General features: G+C 36.7%; 1 long non-coding RNA gene across 2 annotated transcripts; it reads left to right on the forward strand.

Annotated features, from left to right (window-relative positions):
• Positions 1-6,610: 6,610 nt before the first annotated feature.
• On the forward strand, positions 6,611-8,589 carry LOC137282274 (uncharacterized). 2 transcript variants are annotated; one of them, XR_010956793.1, is made up of 4 exons: positions 6,611-6,681; positions 7,676-7,715; positions 7,868-7,996; positions 8,249-8,589. It is a non-coding gene; the product is annotated as an uncharacterized lncRNA (long non-coding RNA). The 2 variants fall into 2 exon arrangements; XR_010956794.1 differs by lacking the exon at positions 6,611-6,681 and adding an exon at positions 7,266-7,328.
• Positions 8,590-8,824: the final 235 nt, after the last annotated feature.

Below are 8,824 nucleotides of genomic sequence, written 5' to 3' on the forward strand. Positions count from 1 at the left end.
CAAGTCATCCTTGTCATGAGATAGAGAGTGGTATGTTTTGAAGCGTACGGCTTGTTAGGGAAACCAATCATTGTTCATATATCCCAGTACGCGAAAGAAATCAAACACCTCGTTCTGTTCCGTTTATTCGTATTCTACAGTCACAAGACGGCTTTATGAAGATTGTTTTGTGAAAATGCAAATTGTGATAGGGATATGATTTATTAATTTCACTTTCGGCTTCCAAACAGGCGTTTATTCCCGTTCCCATTGGATACATTTCAAAACAAAGAACTTTCTGTAAGATGACTGACAAAAGATGTCACACACTTCAAGTGATATATGATAAGCAGTAGAACACGATAAGATGTCTCTCGCATGTAGTATTTGGGCCATAATGGTATATAAGGGCTCATAATATCAATTCATGTATGTGGGTGTTGATGTTTCCTTAACAATGCATATCAATATAAATGCTGCGTTCACATGGAAATGGTTTGAGGTGGATGGGCAAACGGTGACTACACAAGTAACACGGGTGTATCACACAGCATCGTGCACATAACAAGGTTCACAGCAAATATAACTTGGTTTCCGCAGTGAGGAAACCTGATGGAAAGTGGACTGAAGTTTTGACCAAGCATCCAGTGAGTTTCCGCAATGACGGAAACTTACAATTACCCACTTTCTAAGGGTTTCCGCACGGTATCCGTTACCCATGCTCCAACAAGTTTCCGTTGAGTTTCAGTTAATTTAGAGAATCTATCAGGTTTCCGCAGAGTTTCAGTTACCAAGACTCCATCGGGTTTCCGCAGAGTTTCAGTTACAAACTGACCTACATGGTTTCCGCAGTTTCTGTTGCCAGAAAACTTCCCACAGCATTTCATTTACTCGGGTTCATAGCAGTCATTCAATGTGTGTCATTGCATATAACATTCTTGTTACTCCTGGTTGGCAAAGACAATATAAGGAGTTTGTGTACAATCATAACGTATACATAAAGAAAAACAAAAGATACAGTAAGATTCACTGTTTTATTTTCAGACAAATATAGATCAAACACATATCTAATAAAAAGATATAGCACTAGAGTACAGATCAAGATCTATAACTTATGACAAAAATATTTCTAAAAACATGCTATAACAGTTGCACCCCTTGACTGTCATCCTCACTCTGACACAGAAAAACACCCCAGTCAGTCAATGCTAAATATATAATAACACACACCATGCAATACAATACAATAATGAAATAAAATGCAATGAAGAACTTAGGTTACATTGAAAGTAAATAAAAATGTATTTAAAATAAATAAAGGTCTCTTTGAAAATAGACAAAATTTAAGATTGAATAAAATTGTATTAATTGAAATAAAATTAGAACATTTTTTTACGATCAAAACTATTACATTGAGAATAAATCAAATTGAACTGAACATAGATAAAATTACGTTCACGTGATCGATTAGCTATTTACTAGCCCATATTACTAGACGTCCTGAGTTTAGATTCCCAGGTAAAGGGCATCGAGAGCAATAAATTGGCATCTTCTTCATCACTCACAACTGGTGAAGTTATTTCCAAGGTGAGTATAGTTTCCTTTCGTCGATCTGGCCAATCAATAGTTTCCTGGCTTTTCATGCGCAGTACAATTTCCTGAAAATGTATAGTAGTATAGGGAATAGGGGTTTTGGCTCACTTTCAAGAAATGTCTCTACAAAGCCTTATTTAGTAAATAAGGCTTTGGTTGGGCCCTTAGATCTTGCTACTATTACCCCTACTACAAAAAGGTTGGGTGTCTATGAAACAGTTTACCGTGTATTGGTTGGAGGTAACACTGTGCCGTACGGTACGATCAATAATTCTTCTCTTACAAACCCCCTACCCGGCCCACCCCTCAAGTAGTACAAGTTAGGTTCGTCGGTTTTCATATCCACTTTATCTATGTTGTAAGTTTTGACTGACCATATAGGATCGGTGGCTCGCTTACGGCTATCGCCCTCGTGTTCCCCTACTACTTAACGTTTGTGCCTATGTCATGTTTATATCGATGAAACAGTTTAACGTGAACCGCCTACGATCTCTTTGGTGTTCATAATAAAGGCTTGCTGGGCTTTTTGTATCCCCTGTTCTATGTACTTTTTTTTCTCGTCCTCGCTGATAGCAGACTTACGAGACTTGGATCGAATATCTTGTTTCATTCCGTTATATTTTTTGAGTTCAGAGAGGATTGAACGAAACTCCTCTTCTGAGATCTTACTATCAGAGAGTGCCGTGGAAATACGCTCACTCACTGTGTTCAGCTTTGCTTCGGGCAGAACCCTGATCTCGTCGTGTTTCAATGCCTTACGATGCAGTGTGCGTGATACCAACTTAAGCGCCAACCCTAACACCCCCCGCTATCCCAGCTGTTATTTCAAAACCTAGCACTATAGGTGCAGCCACGATGGTGGTTAACAACCTAACGCCTGTCGCCCCTAGTCCCATGCTGGTTGCCATAAGGGTAGTGTCAGCCCCGTCCACGATATTGAAAGCTCTATTGTACTTCTTACATAGTGCTTTCCGCGTGTCACGGTCTTGTTCTAGTTGACGTTTCACATCACATAACTGCCTCAAGCGGAACCCATCTACGGTTTCCAACGTCTTCGCTACTTCCTCTACGACTGGGTACAGACCCATCCTATAATATATATTATGAAAGATATTTTAATTGGGTTTCAGTTAATAATTCACGAATGAATTTGAAGCCTACAAGTTCTAGATTACCCAGGGTAATAGGTGAGAGGCTAATAGATTTTGCTGTTGTAATAAAAACCCCACTGAGGTTTACACAGCAAAAATAACCTGGTTTCCGCAGTGCGGAAACCTGATGGAAAGTGGACTGAAACTTAAGTTTCCACCAAGAATCCAGTGAGTTTCCGTTCTTTTACACTGAGTTTCCGCAATGACGGAAACTGTCAATTACCCACTTTCTAAGGGTTTCCGCACGGTATCCGTTACCCATGCTCCAACAAGTTTCCGTTGAGTTTCAGTTAAGTTAGAGATCCATCAGGTTTCCGCAGGGTTTCAGTCACCAAGACTCCATCAGGTTTCCGCAGAGTTTCAGTTACCAAGACTCCATCAGGTTTCCGCAGAGTTTCTGTTGCCAGAAAACTTTCCACAGCATTTCATTTACTCGGGTTCACAGGAGTCATTCAATGTGTGTCATTGCATATAACATTCTTGTTACTCCTGGTTGGCAAAGACAATATAAGGAGTTTGTGTACAATCATCACGTATACATAAAGAAAAACAAAAGATACAATAAGATTCACTGTTTTATTTTCAGACAAATATGGATCAAACATTTATCTAATAAATAATAAAAAGATATAGCACTAGATAACAGATCAATATTTGTCACTTATGACAAAAATATTTCTAAAAACATGCTATAACAGTTGCATCCCTTGACTCCTCCTGCACCTCCTCACGCTAACACAGAAAAACACACCCCAGTCAGTCAATGCTAAACATATAATAACACACACCATGCAATACAATACAACAATGAAATAAAATGCAATAAAGAACTTAGGTTACATAGAAAGTACAAAAAATGTATTTAAAGTAAATAAAGGTCTCTTGGAAAATAGATAAAAATTAAGATTGAATAAAATTGTATTAATTGAAATACAATCAGAATATCAAAACTATTAAAGTTTTACATTGAGAATAATTCAAATTTAATTGATCACAGATAAAATTACGTTCATGTGATCGATTAGCTATTTACTAGCCCACTTGGGCATCCTTGAGCGGATATCATTGTGGTTGGATGCCGCATCCTGGTCTTCATGTTGGCCTTAGCTTTGGTGGTGGCGTTGAAAATTGTGGCTGAGTCCAGTGCAGACATCTTGAGTTTAGATTCCCAGGTAAAGGGGTAAGGGAGCAATGAATTGGCATCTTCTTCATCACTCACAACTGGTGAAGTCATTTCCAAGGTAAGTATAGTTGAAACCCTTTCCTTTCGTCGATCTGGCCAGTCAATAGTTTTCAGGCTTTTCATGCGCAGTGCAATTTTCTGAAAATTAAACAAAAATCAATCAACAGATAAACCATAATGCCAAGATGGATTGCAAATTATCAAAAAGGAAGTGTCGTGAAAAATTATTTACTTCATTAATCACCCCAACACAAGTTAAGCAGTTCATCACATTTAATGACATATCCTATTTTCTTATGGACACACAATCTGTTGCTCTGAAGTGACATGAAGTCACTGAAGTGTAATAACATGTTCATATATCACCATTAACTGACTTGATTCTTATGTTATGATTTATGAAATTATGATCTGAATCATGTGTTACATATCTTAAGAATGTAAAAAGCAATAATCCATAAACATTTTAAATGTATATTTCCGGAACTTAGAATCTGTCACACATTGTAATGAGAAGAATTGTTACATGTTATTATTCGAATAGATATACTTACGGATTTCATTCTTTTTGGGTTTTTTTGTTTTTTTTGCTGCTGTTCTGTGTGACACTTCCGGTTTCTTGTCTACTGAGATCATCACGCCTGTTCCGCCACACTCTACAAAGCGCTTCTGAAAATAAATGTTTAAAGTACTATACAGCATGTTTCACACATTTTAGTTCATCTGTTAGGCAAAGGTATTTATATATGCCATGCCGGCTTGGTTACTGAAGTTAACATCCATAAATCTGTCTTTACACTATTATTTAAATCATTAACTATTTATAATGACAGGCAGGTGAGTGAAAATTACCTTCACAAGATCCTATTGACCATCCTTGGTCGTGATATAGTCACTTGTTTCTTTGACTACTATATTCATAGAGTCCTCGTCATCGGCTTTACTGAAATAAAAACAAATGTCATTTTTCTTGCACTTCATTCAATCATGCATTCAACACAATGTCTATTAAAATTAACGATCGTCAGTGAAAATTATACAACCAAGTAAACTGCAGATTTATAACTTTGAATACATATATTGTTCTGAAAGTTTACCATTTTGTAGTTAAATGATTTAAAATAACTTCCAAGAAGGCTAACCATCCTTTGTGTTATTTCATGCAAATTCTATGTACATCCTGTTTGCCAAAGTTATGCAACCGGTAAGTGAACAACTGACATAAAGATCATGATAAAAGAAGTTTAGTTATATCACATGACATAACCTTGCAGCAATTAAGCATTGTAAAATCAAGGGGTCAGTTTGATGGCTATTTCACACAGGTGTAATGTTAAACTGATTTAGTTTACCGGCTATTCAAATCCATTTGCAAATGATACTTTCATGTATTTTTCATTTTGAGAAAACGTACGTAGGGAAGTGAATTAATGAAATATTCAAAGTGAAATTACCTAGTAACATGAGCACATACCTTCGATAGACAAGGGTGATCCTCCAGGAGCAGTCGTGTCCAGATTTTTCTCACAACAGCCTAAAAGATTAAATCAAATACGTTAAATATAACAGGTATATATATATGATTATGCTCAACACATATGTATTAAATTATTGAAAAATTACATGAAATTTTAAATGTATCCTACGCAGAGCTAACAGTTTCTTATATGAATTTAGTGTTTGCCTCAAATAGTTCAGAAACACATCTGACCCCTCTGAGCGAATTTGGGGGTAAACAATTTCATTTCACTAATGATCAAGGATTGCATTTAATAAATTAAACCGAAATGTTGCCATTGTAAAAGCCCATCATTTTTATCATTCTTTAAAATATATCTGAATTGGTGAAATACATCTTGCAATACCCAGTAAACCCATGAGTGAACCACTACATATGGCGGATCTTTTTGATGCAGATCGTAATTCATCCCCCCCCCCACACACACACACACACACACACATCTTTTGTACAAGTGTTAACCGAGTTGCAACGCTAAAATTTGCAAACTATTAACAGGAGCACTAAAATCAAAAGTCTGCCCCTTTAAACTTAAATAAATACTTGTGGTTAGTACTAAGATAGTTACTTACAAATACAAGCTTGGTGTATTCTATACCATGTCGATCTATTGAAATGGAATATAAACAAACTTATTTGTCAGGCCTATTTTACTTAGATTTAACGATAACATTTAAAAATAATACGAGCGAAAATATACATTCGCGGGATAAACTTTATAATCTATCCGGATTTCTCTCATTAACGCAATATTTCTTTAAACGTTATTTACAATAAAATACCCTCGGTCTTACCTGACACCAGAGACCATATAATAGATGGTCTCTGCTGACACATCCGAGGTACTCCGAGTTGCTCGCATCCGTTCTCTGCTTTCTTCTCCAAGTCGCGAATTCTTTCGTCGAGTGCTTTTGGGGAAAGTGAGGTGGCCATGGCAAAGTTTACACGACGCAGCCATCTTATGCTTAAAGTTTTGAAAAAAAATTTGTTCCTACCCGCCAAACAAGATGGCGTCTCGCTAACACTCACGGGAAATAGACAGTTTTGTCATTGTGTTTTTCTAAATAAATCTAATGTGACCATTTGACAGTAGATTTCCTCGTTCTACAACAAAAGAGGAAGGTACACCCTGTTGTGAGTTGTTTTGTTAACAGATAGATAGTCTCGCGTGGACGTGATCCTGTCGCCATTCGTTTATTTGTTTACATTGCCGACATCAAAGGGGAGTGTGAAAAGTGGAATTCAGCGGATTGAATGTAAGTACTCAAAGTGACAACAGTGAGCAGTTATGGTTTTAGCAGTCTTTTCATCGCATTAGCGTCACTGATTGCTTTTTCTCAGTGTCAAGCATCAATATGTAGACCTTGTGATTATTAACAGTGATTAATTGTGAAAACATGTTCACCTTACTTTAACATGCCCGAGCGTCATGAGTCCTACTGATTTAGCACTCATGGGAAACTTTATTGTGGCAAATAAGTTATTTTCTAAAATCCTGTCAGGAGAAGGTAGTATCCGGATATATTTCTGCTGGATGGACCCCCCCCCCCCCCCCCACGTACCATGTAAGTAATTTACGCACTGTGCTCACAACATTGTTTGTTCTTTTCAGTTATACACCCAGACCTACTATCCCTATCTACCCTTTAAGTTAACTTTACTACTATTACTAATATAATTTGGTGATGTGTCACAATTTCTTTGAAACCTTAATTCATTTGTCAATGTGAATGAAGAATGAAACACAATCCCACTGACCTTTGGCTATGATTTGTACATGCATAATTTCTGTAGACTATTCGTGGCACTCCCGCTGCAGGGACACAGTTCTTTGTGGACATTGCGACAAGTAATTGTCAAGAAAAACAGCCTAAAATCACGAGGAATACGTTTCTGAAATATGGTTGGTTTCTACAATATTTGTTTTAATATGGGTACCCAGAGATATTCCGCATATATGTCTTCGTTATATCTATTCATATAATCTGTACTCCAGAAATATTTCAACCAAGTCACATCATACATTTATTAGTTCATCAAATTATCTAGTATCTTATGTTCTGTGTCAGTTCTGTGTATCCAGTTGTACCAGTTAATCAGTTTCATGGTTTGATATTTGGTTTATAACCATTAAAACCTTGTCCATCAGTACATGTTGCATGTGTTAGCCCTACAATGCATTGACATTATCATCACACCTCAAGCTTCATATTTCTGAAAGAATCGTTGTGTCAGTTATTTGATTTACAGATATGGATTGTGGACCAACAAACTCGGAGAATGATGCCCGGTAAGGGAAACTCTTTTATAATAATATTATTCATATAGCTTTATAATGAAGCTGACACTATGTTAATACATACAACAAACCTTTTTGACCTCACTCAAAGTGTAACTGTACACGGATTCAAGCATAATATATACATATATTTTAAATTCCAGGAGAAATACGGCTTTTCTGTCCTCACTGCCAGACGTCTGTTTCAAGAAAAACACGTTATCTCCATCTCCGTAACAAGATGTTTGTTAGTTTGTAAAGATTTTTCGGGTGAATGACAAATGTTTCATCAGGTTAGTCATCAAAGAATTTTTAGATTTCACTAAAAATCGAGTTTGCACTGTCACTTTGCTATCCATGTTTAATATATTTAATGTATGTATCATACATGTAACTGTAATAACTGAAAGTGAGCAAATGGTAGTACGTATTTAATATTTGTAATACATGTTATCTGCATTATCATATATATTGCTGTGTTTCATTCATTGAATTGTCTCTCAGTTGAATTGATGATTCAAACTCAATGTCCTTTTCCTTTCCAGACACTGACAGTGACCAAGATATTAACAGCACATTCAAGGTTTGCGAGCTATTACCACCACAATGTGAGAGCCTGATTGATTCGGATTCAGATGTTTCGCCAGATATTAACCAGGACTCGCATACACCAACAAACATCTACAGAAGAACAAAGCACTTTGTGTACTGGCTAGCTCGTCTTCATTCAGTGTGCCTACTTCCTGAGCAATGCTTGTGTGCAGAGAATTCTGTTACTCTTCTCTGAGCGCCCCAGTTTCTTAATACAGCGAATTGTGTACTACTGCAACTGCCCTGTTGCATTAAAATGTGAGCTTTTCTAAGAAATGAAACAGTTGGATCATAATATTTCCAGCGTTTGTTTTTTGTTCAAATAAATATGTAATAAATATAACAAGATAATACAACATATTTCAGCTTTCTAAACTAACCGAACTCTCATTGTCATCATCCTTGTACAGAAACCTAGCGGAAACCTACATTACCCAAGATCCACAAGGTTTCCGCAAGACCAGAAACTTACTCACTCCAGCTATAAAGGTTTCAGTAAACTGAAACTAAATGGAAACTTCCAACTACAG

Source organism: Haliotis asinina, chromosome 4 (genome assembly GCF_037392515.1).
Source record: "Haliotis asinina isolate JCU_RB_2024 chromosome 4, JCU_Hal_asi_v2, whole genome shotgun sequence".
Lineage (NCBI taxonomy): Eukaryota > Metazoa > Mollusca > Gastropoda > Lepetellida > Haliotidae > Haliotis > Haliotis asinina.